The sequence below is a fragment of the Symphalangus syndactylus genome, chromosome 3 (assembly GCF_028878055.3).
Source record: "Symphalangus syndactylus isolate Jambi chromosome 3, NHGRI_mSymSyn1-v2.1_pri, whole genome shotgun sequence".
NCBI lineage: Eukaryota > Metazoa > Chordata > Mammalia > Primates > Hylobatidae > Symphalangus > Symphalangus syndactylus.
This window is the reverse complement of record NC_072425.2, coordinates 67,853,500-67,867,740: the sequence shown is the minus strand read 5'-3', so window position 1 is coordinate 67,867,740 and position 14,241 is coordinate 67,853,500. Positions and strand designations below refer to the sequence as shown.

The 14,241-nt window shown below is 40.7% G+C and overlaps 1 pseudogene; it reads right to left on the bottom strand.

The window, feature by feature from the left end:
- Positions 1-1,494: 1,494 nt before the first annotated feature.
- LOC134736260 (peptidyl-prolyl cis-trans isomerase A-like) lies at positions 1,495-12,111 on the bottom strand (annotated as a pseudogene).
- Positions 12,112-14,241: the final 2,130 nt, after the last annotated feature.

Below are 14,241 nucleotides of genomic sequence, written 5' to 3'. Positions count from 1 at the left end.
TGGCCTCCCAAAATGCTGAGATTACAGGCGTGAGCCAGGGGTGCCTGGCCCAAGATTTTAATTTTGATGAAGTCAAACATATCACTTTTTCTTTCATTGATTGTGCTTTGGTTGTCAAACTGAACAAGTCCTTTCCTAACCCAAGCTCACAAAGGTTTTCTTCTATGTTTTCTTCTAAAAGTTCTAAGTTTTCCATTTAGATCTGGGCTCCATTTTAAGTTAGCATTTTTTTTTATAACATAGGAGGCATAGGTTGAAATGCAATGTTTTTGCTTATGGATGTCTGATTTTTCAGCACCATCAATTGAAGAGATCATCCTTTCTTTGAATTTCCTTTGTCCCTCAGTCAAAGTGGGTAGAGTTGATTTGTGTGGATCTGCTTCTGGGCTCTACTCTGTTGCATTGATCTGTGTTTGTGATTTCATGTCTCACCAATATCAAACTATCTTGATTACTGCAGCTTATCACAGTAAGTCTTGAAGTCATAAGTATAAATTTATCATCTGTTTTTCTTTTGCAAAAGTGTTTTCTCTAATCTCTTTCCTTTGCCCACCATATAACTTGTAGCATCAGCTTATCCATATATACAAAAAATTTCTGATATTTTGCTTGAGACTGTGTTGAATCTATAGATCAATTTGGGGAGAATTGACATGTTAATATTGAGTTTTTCCAATTCATAAACTCACTCTTTTAGTTTTCTTTTAAGACTGAAAAATTGCTAAGAAGAGTGGTGTTGACATGACAGGTTTAAACCAGTGTTTTTGCCTTATGATCCATTAGTTGGCTGGGAAATGAAATTCAGTGAATCAGAGTCATCATTAGAAAATGAAATAGAAGAACCATACCAGAGCATAATGCACATTACAAAGGTGAATATTATTTCATTAAGTTTTCTTTTCCATTTTCTCTAAAGTTTTATAGAAGGCATGTGTGTGCTAGGTTGCCATGCAAAGTTTGTTTCTTACTCTAAGTCTTAGCCTAAAATGTTTTTGATCTTAGATATAATTCTGAAGATAGAGTCACCTTCTGTAGTGAATTTTTTTTTCTTTTTGAGACAGTATCTCATTCTGTTGCCCAGGCTGGAGTGCAATGGCCTGATCTTGGTTCACTGCAGCCTCCACCTCTCCCGGGCTCAGTGATCCTCCCAACTCAGCCTACTGTGCAGCTAAGACCACAGGCATGAGCCACCATGCCCAGCTAGTTTTGTTATTTTTGCCCAGGCTAATCTTGAACTCCTGGCCTCAAGTGATCCTCCCCCCTCGGCCTCCCCCAGTGCTGGGATTACAGACATGAGCCACAGTGTCCATCTGTAAGTTCTTATAATTTGTTGTTGTTGTTGTTGTTATTTATTTCTTATTTCATAATCATAAACTTAAGTCTGCAATCCAGCTAGGCATGGAAGGAAATAAGGAAAATATGGAACCCAAAGGAACCGAAGTGAGAACACAAAGATTATAGGATACTATGCGCAAATGGGGTGGAAAGGTGCTCTCCTGAGCTACAGAAGGAATGGTCTGGTGGTCAAGATAAAACACAAGTCAAATTTATTAGAGTTATCCACAGTCAGCAATGGTGATCTTCTTGCTGGTCTTGCCATTCCTGGACCCAAAGCACTCCATGGCCTCCATGATAGTCATGCCTTCTTTCACCTTGCCAAAGACCACATGCTTGCCATCCAACCACTCAGTCTTGGCAGTGCAGATGAAAAACTGAGAGCTATTTGTGTTGAGTCCAACATTTGCCATGGACAAGATGCCAGGACCTGTATGCTTCAGAATGAAGTTCTCAATGATCACATTTCTCCCCATAGAGTGACTTGCTGCGAGTGCCATTATGGTTTGTGAAGTCACCAGCCTGACACATAAACTCTGGAATAATTCTGTGAAAGCAGGAACCCTTATAACCAAATCCTTTCTCTCTAGTGCTCAGAGCATGAAAGTTTCTCCTGTCCTTGGAACTTTGCAAACAGCTCCAAGGAGATTCTGCTTAAAAGCTCGCTGATGATGGCAATGTTGAAGAACATGATGGGGTTGACTATGGCTGGTGGCAGAGGGCTCTGGGAGGCATCGGTGTCTGCAAAGCCGAATCTGTATTAATTTCATGTTGCCTCGGCATTCATTTTCAATATAAGTTGGAGTCTCTCATACTAGAAGCAGGGCTTAGACATCTTTGACACAGATTGCAATTCTTCCAAACTCTACCTCTTCCCAGTTCCTCAAGGTGGGTCAATCCAGATACGTGCTTTATACAACTGCCTCCTGGTGACCACCTTTTTATGGGATGGCTAGATGAAACCTACTTGACTTACCCCACTGACCCACAACACCATGGGTGGATTGCCCAGATATGCCACAGTGATCACCTCTCAGTCACAGTGTGACTTCATGGACCTCGTACCTGCTTGCTGTAAACCCACCAATTAAAACTCATCATGGGAAACCTGCTTGGGTAACATGCTGGACCAGAATAAAGGCTTTGGCCCAGAGGTCTCTTTCTCTCTTGCTATCCCCCTGCTGGTTAAGTGTGCATGTTCCAGACAGCTTTTCCCTTTCTTTTGGCCCTGCAAGGCATGCTGCCCTCTTTCCTCTGGAATCTGTTAGTAATACACTGCTCCTCTGTGTTTCGTCTGATGGACACAGCCAAACTTAACTTTTGTCCTGGTCAGGGCCCTCCTAGAGTCTGGCTGTCTTGGTAGAAAGAAATTGGACACAGTTTACACAAGAGCCACAAGGGCATCTGCCAGTATAAGCAAGTTTCCTGTGGGAGGGACCCCTGCACGTGGGTCAGACACTTAAACACCAGGATTTGAAAGGGTCCTGTGAAAGGCACAGTGTAAACATCCTCGACCACCTCCCCTGAACTCCACCCGGCACCTTCCTCTAGCCCAAAGCAGGGATAAAGTTTATAGCCACTCTCCTCAGAGAGGCCTCAAGACCAAATTAGAGGGAAACATAAGACCCTGTATGGTGGGTAGAGACCAAAACAAAATATGGGTCTGTTAGGAAGAGAGGAGTAATAGATATTGAATACTCAAGCAACAGAGCTTGCTACACCTCCTTTCTGTTTTCTTTCCTCCATGGGGAATTCTTTCTTTCTGTACTTTCAAACTCCAGTGGACAAAAATGTGTCATTGTGCCCAACTTAAAGGAGAGAGCTTCATGCAAACATAAATCTTCTATTGCTGTCAAATTAGGAGGAACTAAAATAAAAAATAACTATTAATTCTCTTTTGGAAATATATAATGAAAATAAGGACAGCAATCTATGACAATCACTGCTAGGCCCCCCCAAAAGAAATCAGTTCTATATTTCAGATGGATGTTAACAGACAATTAATTTGACAAAAGAGAGGATGTTTCTAATCATCAGTGCAATATCACCACACTGACACTATTTAAAAATCAAAGCATATTGTACTAGGTTCCTACTAATTCCCGTGTAAGCCATAAGCCAAAGGTAATGAATGTAGTTTTGTGGATTATCAGAAACAAAACCTTTGAAAATAAGAGTGGAATTTTGTTGTCAAATAATGTTTCTTGGCACTTGCCCTGTTAAACCAAGTCCTTAAATCTCCCAAGCAATTTATGGACTGAGTTTCTATCAACTTACAATACACAATTTTTGGTACAAGTTTCACTTCTAAATATCAGGACATGATGAGATTTCACAAACTTCAGAAACAAAAATTGCATTGTAAAAAGCTTACAACTGGGTGGAGCCAAGATGGCCGAATAGGAACAGCTCCGGTCTCCAGCTCCCAGCCCCAGCGACACAGAAGACGGGTGATTTCTGCATTTCTGCTTGAGGTACCGGTTTCATCTCACTAGGGAGTGCCTAACAGTGGGTTCAGGACAGTCGGTGAAGCGCACTGTGCGCGAGCCGAAGCAGGGTGAGGCATTGCCTCACTCGGGAAGCGCAAGGGGTCAGGGAGTTCCCTTTCCCAGTCAAAGAAAGGGAAAACAGACGGCACCTGGAATATCGGGTCAGTCCCGTCCTAATACTGCGCTTTTCCAACGGGCCTGGAAAACGGCACACTAGGAGATTGTGTCCCGCACCTGGCTCGGAGGGTCCTATGCCCACAGAGTCTTGCTGATTGCTAGCACAGCAGTCTGAGATCACGCTGCAAGGCGGCAACGAGGCTGGGGGAGGGGCGCCCGCCATTGCCCAGGCTTGCTTAGGTAAACAAAGCAGCCAGGAAGCTCGAACTGGGTGGAGCCCACCACAGCTCAAGGAGGCCCGCCTGCCTCTGTAGGCTCCACCTCTGGGGGCAGGGCACAGACAACCAAAAACTCAGCGAGAACCTCCACAGCCTTAAATGTCCCTGTCTGACTGACAGCTTTGAAGAGAGTAGTGGTTCTCCCAGCACGCAGCTGGAGATCTGAGAACGGACAGACTGCCTCCTAAAGTGGGTCCCTCACCCCTGAGCAGCCTAACTGGGAGGCACCCCCCAAGTAGGGACAGACTGACACCTCATTCAACCGGGTACTCCTCTGAGACAAAACTTTCAGAGGAACTATCAGACAGCTGAATTTGTGGTCTCACGAAAATCCGCTGTTCTGCAGCCACCGGTGCTGACACACAGCCAAACAGGGTCTGGAGTGGACCTCTAGTAAATTCCAACAGACCTGCAGCTGAGGGTCTTGTCTGGTAGAAGGAAAATTAACAAACAGAAAGGACATCCACACCAAAAACCCATCTGTACATCACCATCATCGAAGACAAAAAGTAGACAAAACCACAAAGATGGGGAAAATACAGACCAAAAAAACTGGAAACTCTAAAAAACAGAGCACCTCTCCTCCTCCAAAGGAACGCAGTTCCTCACCAGCAACGGAACAAAGCTGGATGGAGGATGACTTTGATGAGTTGAGAGAAGAAGGCTTCAGACGATCAAACTACTCTGAGCTACGAGAGGAAATTCAAAACAATAGCAAAGAAGTTAAAAACTTTGAAAAAAAATTAGAAGAATGGATAACTAGAATAACCAATGGAGAGAAGGGCTTCAAGGAGATGATGGAGCTGAAAGCCAAGTTTCGAGAACTACGCGAAGAATGCAGAAGCCTCAGTAGCAGATGCGATCAACTGGAAGAAAGGGTATCGCTGATAGAAGATGAAATGAATGAAATGAAGAGAGAAGGGAAGTTTAGAGAAAAAAGAATAAAAAGAAATGAACAAAGCCTCCAAGAAATTTGGGACTATGTGAAAAGACCAAACCTACGTCTGATTGGTGTACCTGAAAATGATGGGGAGAATGGAACCAAGTTGGAAAACACTCTGCAAGATATTATCCAGGAGAACTTCCCCAATCTAGCAAGGCAGGCCAGCATTCAGATTCAGGAAATACAGAGAACGCCACAAAGATACTCCTCGAGAAGGGCAACTCCAAGACACATAATTGTCAGATTCACCAAAGTGGAAATGAAGGAAAAAATGTTAAGGGCAGCCAGAGAGAAAGGTCGGGTTACCCACAAAGGGAAGCCCATCAGACTAACAGCTGATCTCTCAGCAGAAACTCTACAAGCCAGAAGAGAGTGGGGGCCGATATTCAACATTCTTAAAGAAAAGAATTTTCAACCCAGAATTTCCTATCCTGCCAAACTAAGCTTCATAAGTGAAGGAGAAATAAAATACTTTACAGACAAGCAAACGCTGAGTGATTTTGTCACCACCAGGCCTGCCCTAAAAGAGCTCCTGAAGGAAGCACTAAACATGGAAAGGAACAACCGGTACCAGCCACTGCAAAAACATGCCAAATTGTAAAGACCATTGAGGCTAGGAAGAAACTATAGCAACTAACGAGCAAAATAACCAACTAACATCATAATGACAGGATCAGATTCACACATAACAATATTCACGTTAAATGTAAATGGGCTAAATGCTCCAATCAAAAGACACAGACTGGCAAACTGGATAAGGAGTCAGGACCCATCAGTGTGCTGTATTCAGGAAACCCATCTCACGTGCAGAGACACACATAGACTCAAAATAAAGGGATGGAGGAAGATCTATCAAGCAACTGGAAAACAAAAAAAGGCAGGGGTTGCAATCCTAGTCTCTGATAAAATAGACTTTAAACCAACAAAGATCAAAAGAGACAAAGAAGGCCATTACATAATGGTAAAGGGATCAATTCAACAAGAAGAGCTAACTATCCTAAATATATATGCACCCAACACAGGAGCACCCAGATTCATAAAGCAAGTCCTCAGTGACCTACAAAGGGACTTAAACTCCCACACAATAATAATGGGAGATTTTAACACCCCACTGTCAGCATTAGACAGATCAACGAGACAGAAAGTTAACAAGGATATCCAGGAATTGAACTCAGCTCTACATAAAGTGGATCTAATAGACATCTACAGAACTCTCCACCCCAAATCAACAGAATATACATTTTTTTCAGCACCACACCGCACCTATTCCAAAATTGACCACATAGTTGGAAGTAAAGCTCTCCTCAGCAAATGTAAAAGAACAGAGATTATAACAAACTGTCTCTCAGACCACAGTGCAATCAAACTAGAACTCAGGATTAAGAAACTCAGTCAAAACCGCTCAACTACATGGAAACTGAACAACCTGCTCCTGAATGACTATTGGGTACATAATGAAATGAAGGCAGAAATAAAGATGTTCTTTGAAACCAACGAGAACAAAGACACAACATACCAGAATCTCTGGGACACATTCAAAGCAGTGTGTAGAGGGAAATTTATAGCACTAAATGCCCACAAGAGAAAGCAGGAAAGATCCAAAATTGACACCCTAACATCACAATTAAAAGAACTAGAAAAGCAAAAGCAAACACATTCAAAAGCTAGCAGAAGGCTAGAAATAACTAAAATCAGAGCAGAACTGAAGGAAATAGAGACACAAAAAACCCTTCAAAAAATTAATGAATCTAGGAGCTGGTTTTTTGAAAAGATCAACAAAATTGATGGACCGCTAGCAAGACTAATAAAGAAGAAAAGAGAGAAGAATCAAATAGATGCAATAAAAAACGAAAAAGGGGATATCACCACCGATCCCACAGAAATACAATCTACCATCAGAGAATACTACAAACACCTCTATGCAAATAAACTAGAAAATCTGGAAGAAATGGATAAATTCCTCGACAAATACACCCTCCCAAGACTAAACCAGGAAGAAGTTGAATCTCTGAATAGACCAATAACAGGTTCTGAAATTGTGGCAATAATCAATAGCTTACCAACCAAAAAGAGTCCAGGACCTGATGGATTCACAGCTGAATTCTACCAGAGGTACAAGGAGGAACTGGTACCATTCCTTCTGAAACTATTCCAATCGATAGAAAAAGAGGGAATCCTCCCTAACACATTTTACGAAGCCAGCATCGTCCTGATACCAAAACCTGGCAGAGACATAACCAAAAAAGAGAATTTCAGACCAATATCCTTGATGAACATTGATGCAAAAATCCTCAATAAAATACTGGCAAACCGAATCCAGCAGCACATCAAAAAGCTTATCCACCATGATCAAGTGGGCTTCATCCCTGGGATGCAAGGCTGGTTCAACATACGCAAATCAATAAACGTAATCCAGCATATAAACAGAACCAAAGACAAAAACCACATGATTATCTCAATAGATGCAGAAAAGGCCTTTGACAAAATTCAACAACCCTTCATGCTAAAAACTCTCAATAAATTAGGTATTGATGGGACGTATCTCAAAATAATAAGAGCTATCTACAACAAACCCACAGCCAATATCATACTGAATGGGCAAAAACTGGAAGCATTCCCTCTGAAAACTGGCACAAGACAGGGATGCCCTCTCTCACCGCTCCTATTCAACATAGTGCTGGAAGTTCTGGCCAGAGCAATCAGGCAGGAGAAGGAAATAAAGGGTATTCAATTAGGAAAAGAGGAAGTCAAATTGTCCCTGTTTGCAGATGACATGATTGTATATCTAGAAAACCCCATTGTCTCAGCCCAAAATCTCCTTAAGCTGATTAGCAACTTCAGCAAAGTCTCAGGATACAAAATTAATGTACAAAAATCACAAGCATTCTTGTACACCAATAACAGACAAACAGAGAGCCAAATCATGAGTGAACTCCCATTCACAATTGCTTCAAAGAGAATAAAATACCTAGGAATCCAACTTACAAGGGATGTGAAGGACCTCTTCAAGGAGAACTACAAACCACTGCTCAATGAAATAAAAGAGGATACAAACAAATGGAAGAACATTCCATGCTCATGGGTTGGAAGAATCAATATCGTGAAAATGGCCATACTGCCCAAGGTAATTTATAGATTCAATGCCATCCCCATCAAGCTACCAATGACTTTCTTCACAGAATTGGAAAAAACTACTTTAAAGTTCATATGGAACCAAAAAAGAGCCCGCATCGCCAAGTCAATCCTAAGCCAAAAGAACAAAGCTGGAGGCATCACGCTACCTGACTTTAAACTATACTACAAGGCTACAGTAACCAAAACAGCATGGTACTGGTACCACAACAGAGACATAGATCAATGGAACAGAACAGAGCCCTCAGAAATGATGCCGCATAGCTACAACTATCTGATCTTTGACAAACCTGACAAAAACAAGAAATGGGGAAAGGATTCCCTATTTAATAAATGGTGCTGGGAAAACTGGCTAGCCATATGTAGAAAGCTGCAACTGGATCCCTTCCTTACACCTTATACAAAAATTAATTCAAGATGGATTAAAGACTTATATGTTAGACCTAAAACCATTAAAATCCTACAAGAAAACCTAGGCAATACCATTCAGGACATAGGCGTGGGCAAGGACTTCATGTCTAAAACACCAAAAGCAATGGCAACAAAAGCCAAAATCGACAAATGGGATCTCATTAAACTGAAGAGCTTCTGCACAGCAAAAGAAACTATCATCAGAGTGAACAGGCAACCTACACAATGGGAGAAAATTTTTGCAACCTACTCATCTGACAAAGGGCTAATATCCAGAATCTACAATGAACTCAAACAAATTTACAAGAAAAAAACAAACAACCCCATCAAAAAGTGGGCAGAGGACATGAACAGACACTTCTCAAAAGAAGACATTTATGCAGCCAAAAAACACATGAAGAAATGCTCCTCATCACTGGCCATCAGAGAAATGCAAATCAAAACCACAGTGAGATACCATCTCACACCAGTTAGAATGGCCATCATTAAAAAATCAGGAAACAACAGGTGCTGGAGAGGATGTGGAGAAATAGGAACACTTTTACACTGTTGGTGGGACTGTAAACTAGTTCAACCATTGTGGAAGTCAGTGTGGCGATTCCTCAGGGATCTCGAACTAGAAATACCATTTGACCCAGCCATCCCATTACTGGGTATATACCCAAAGGACTATAAATCATGCTGCTATAAAGACACATGCACACGTATGTTTATTGCGGCACTATTCACAATAGCAAAGAGTTGGAACCAACCCAAATGTCCAACAACGATAGACTGGATTAAGAAAATGTGGCACATATACACCATGGAATACTATGCAGCCATAAAAAATGATGAGTTCGTGTCCTTTGTAGGGACATGGATGAAACTGGAAAACATCATTCTCAGTAAACTATCGCAAGGACAAAAAACCAAACACCGCATGTTCTCACTCATAGGTGGGAATTGAACAATGAGAACTCATGGACACAGGAAGGGGAACATCACGCTCCGGGGACTGTTGTGGGGTGGGGGGAGGGGGGAGGGACAGCATTAGGAGATACACCTAATGCTAAATGACGAATTAATGGGTGCAGGAAATCAACATGGCACATGGATACATATGTAACAAACCTGCACATTGTGCACATGTACCCTAAAACCCTAAAGTATAATAAAAAAAAAAAAAAAAAAAAGCTTACAACTAAATCTAGAGGTAAATGTTTTCATATGCTGAGTTCAAAGTCCTTAGCGTGTGGTGCTGTGTGATGCCCTGCTTCGTGTTCCCTTTAGTACAAGGATGTCCTGAGTGACCTACCTCACAGCTTCCCCCAGCATAGGAGTAGACTGGATTTGACTAGACAATTCCCCCATGAACACAGTATTAAATCTGTTTCTAATTTGGCCAAAGGTTTCTGCAACAAAAGTCTGTTTTTTCCTTGGTTGTTTTCTTCCCTGGAAAATTCAGGGGACTTACAGAAACCACCCCATGGGTACTTCTTTGCATTATGCCTGGTTATTAGGAGCCAATTACTTTTTTTTTTTTTTTGGCTGAAGAGCAGATTACTTATTTGGTAAATATAAAGGCATGTTTATTTCACATCCATACTAAAAAGTGTTTAAAGAGTTAGGGGGCAGGCATAAAAACCCAAAGCAAAAGAGAACAACTCTAGGATCTACTTTTTAACTCAGAATCAAAATTCCTTTTTTTTTTTTTTTCTTCCAGATTAATTTCTGTGCTAGCTAACTTTTGGAAACTTATACATAAACATTTACTTAATTTTAAGGCCATGCCATAATTTAGTGGACACAGATACTAAGCATTTGCTGTATTTCATAGTAAATCTACAGTGCTTATCATTTCAAATGGTTTTAAACACTAAATAAAAACATAATAAAAATATAACATGCCTCTCTTCTAGATTGTCCTATGTGCTGAGACATCTGAATAACTGCATTGCCTCAGTTACATTTTATAACATCTTCTCCCCCAAATAATTTAAACACTCTCCAAAACCCCTCTCCTCCACTGTTGTTTTTCTATCTTGGTAGGAGATTTGAAGTATGATGTCAGTGTACTTTGAGCTCAGATCTTAGAGAGACTCTTTCCAGCCCAGTTTCAGGAAGTACCCATGCCTTTGAAATCACAGGATCACAAACACCAATCTGGAATACCATTGATTATCAGGGTTAATGACATTTTTAGATGTGTTTGAATAACTGAAGGAGGAACTTGGAAACCAGATGAATGGGGGAGGAGGTATAAGGAGTAATAATGGTTGCTTATCATATCCATGGCATCAAATAACATTTTACATACATTATTCCATTTTAATTGTTACCTATGAGGTCGGTATTATTTATTCTGTAAGTATTTTGGAGATTAAGTATATTGACCAACATTATCTCAAATATACTCTTAATCTTGAAAGTAGAGATGTCTTGTTGTTCCTCCTTGTATCTTTGAAATTTAGAACCTTGGCACATAGTAGGTTCTCAATACATATTTATTGAATAAATAAACACATGAAAGAATCCAGTAATCAAAGTGAAAGAGCTAGGATTAAAAAGTGGGTTTTTCAGGCGTTGCAATCTATTCTCTTATACTTTTTCCACTACATTCCGTAGCATCCTCACAGAGTAGGAATGGCTGTCTTTCCTGCATGTTAATTTCAGTGCTGAGGACTCCTATTGGCTCTTCTCCCAATGGGTAGCAACTTGCATCTACAGACTCCCACTTTTGATTTTGTTTAGGGTATCTTCCAGGTGTTTCTTCAGAACGTCTCGAATTTTTGCCATGTTTGGGTTTTCTATTGTAGGGAAAATACTAAATTGGGCATTGTAGCAGAGGGAAACAAGCTGGTGGTGGGAGCGGATAGAAGAAAATGAAGACGGCTCCAAACCTAGGGAGTGCACAAGAAGATGACACAAACTTTTGAAATAACATGAACACGTGGGTTTCCTTTTTCTTGTGCAACTGCTATTTGTTAGCAATCCTCTCAATTTGCAGTGAATTGAGGGTCAGAGAAGAGGGGCAAATCACACAGTGCAAATGAATACATTAACATGCGGATGAGGTGAATCATTCTTTTTTCAAAGCAGAAGATCAGGTCCCATGTGAGCAGAAATAATAATAATCCTTACAATCGAAGGAAGCAATATTATTTATGTTATTGATGACAGGGGTTGATGGGAGGGAAAGATACATGATGTCTTTACTTCTGTCCAAGTCACAAACAGGTAACTTTCTAGTCCTCTGTTTGGAATTCCATGGAGCAGAATGTGGAGATTTCTAGCAAATGGCTAAGATTTCTTTCTGAGGCAAAGCATAAAAGTGAAGTAGAAGGGAAAGTGTGGCAGAGAAGACAAAGCACCAGGGCTTACACAGAGCCCAAGAGGGCTTGAGATTCTGGCTGGAAAACGCCATCCCTATCATGGAGGGAGAAACAAATCCCCCAGTGTGGCTTGTGTACAGGAAGCAAGAGGCTAGTTGCTGGGGAGGAAGGCCAATAAGACTCAGTGCCAGTGAGTGCTGTGTTTAAATCTTTACTAAATACAGTCACGTGTTTTAATGTTGGGGATATGTTCTGAGAAATGCTTCATTCGGGGATTTCTTTGTGGTGTGAACACCATAGAGTGTAACTTACACAAACCAAGATGGTATGGTGTGGCCTACTACACACTTAGGCTATATGGTATCCTAGGCTGCAAAGTTGTATAGCAGGTTACTAAACTTAATACTATTGGCAGTTGTAACACAGTGGTGTTTGTGTATCTAAAGATAGAAAAGGTACAGAAAAATATATAAAAGATAAAATATGGTACACCTGGCCAGGCACCGTGGCTCGTGCCCGTAACCCCAACACTTTGGGAAGCTGAGGCAGGAGGATCATTTGAGGCCAGGAATTCTAACCCAGCTTGGTCAACATCGTGAGACCCTGTCTCCAGAAAAGAAAAATTAAAAAATTAGCCGAGTGTGGAGACTGGGCTACTGGGGAGACTGACGCGGGAGGATTGCTTGAGCCCAGGAGTTTGAGGCTGCAGTGAGCCATGATCGTGCTACTGCACCACAGCCTGGGTGACAGAATGAGATCCTGTCTAAAAACAAAAATACACCTGTATAGGATCCTTACCATGAATGTAGCTTGCAGGTCTGGAAGTTGCTCTGGGTGAGTCAGTGACTAAGAGGTGAGTAAATGTGAGTACTGTACACTACTGTAGACTTTATAAACACTACACTTAGGCTACATTAAATTTATTAAAAATTGTTTTCTTCAATAGTAAATTAACCTTAGCTTACTGTAACATTTTCATTTTATTAACTTTTTAGTTATTTTTAACTTTGTGACTCTTTTGTAATGGCACTTAGCTTAAAATACAAACACATTTTACAGCTATACAAAATTTTTTTATTTCTTTATTCTATACACTTTTTTCTATTTAAGAATTTTTTTTAATTTTTAAACTTATTTGTTAAAAACGAAGACACACACACACTAGCCTAGGCCTACACAAGGTCAGCATCATCCATATCATTGTTTTCCACCTCCGCATCTTATCCCGCTGGAAGGACTTCAGGGGCAATAACACTCATGGAGTTGTCATCTGCTATGAAAAGAATACCTTCTTCTGGAATACCTCCTGCAGGACCTGCCTGAGGTTATTTTACAGTTAACTTTTAAAAATATATGTAAGTAGAAGTAGTACACTCTAAAATAATGATTAAAAGTATAGTATAGTAAATACATAAACCAGTGACATAGACATTTACTATCATTATCAAGTATCATGTACTGTATATCATTGTATGTGCTATACTTATTTTTTTTCTTTGAGATGGAGTCTCGCTGTGTTGTCCAGGCTGGAGTGCAGTGGTGTGATGTACTATACTTTTATGAAACTAGCAGCACAGTAGGTTTGTTTACACCAGCATCATCACAAACGTGAATAATGCCTTGCACTACAATATCACAAAGGCTACAACGTCACTAGGTGACAAGACCTTTTCAGCTCTATTAAAATCTTATGGGACCATGTTGTACATGTTGTCTGTCATTGACTGAAACATGTGTACTTGTTTTGTGGTTAGAGTAAGTCCCTTAACGTCTCTAACCCATCATTGCTAATTTTGTGCTTGCTATGGTTTGAATGTTCCCTCCAAAACTCATGTTGAAATTTAATTGTCATTGTGACAGTATTAAGAGGTAGAACCTTTAGGAGGTGATTAGGTCATAGTTACATAGCCCTCAGGAATGAATTAATGCCATTATTGCAGGAGAAGATTAGTTATTATTGGAGTGGGATTTTGATAAAAGGATAACTTTGGCCCAAGTTCCTATCTCTGTCTTTTTTTTTTTTTTTTTAGACAGAGTCTCTCCCTGTTGCCTAGGCTGGAGTGTAGTGGCATGATCTCAGCTCACCACAATCTCCACCTCCTGGGTTCAAGCAATTCTTGTGCTCAGCCTCCCAAGTAGCTGGGACTACAGGCACATGCCACCATACCTGGCTAATTTTTTGTATTTTTAGTAAAGATGGGTTTTGCCATGTTGATTGTACT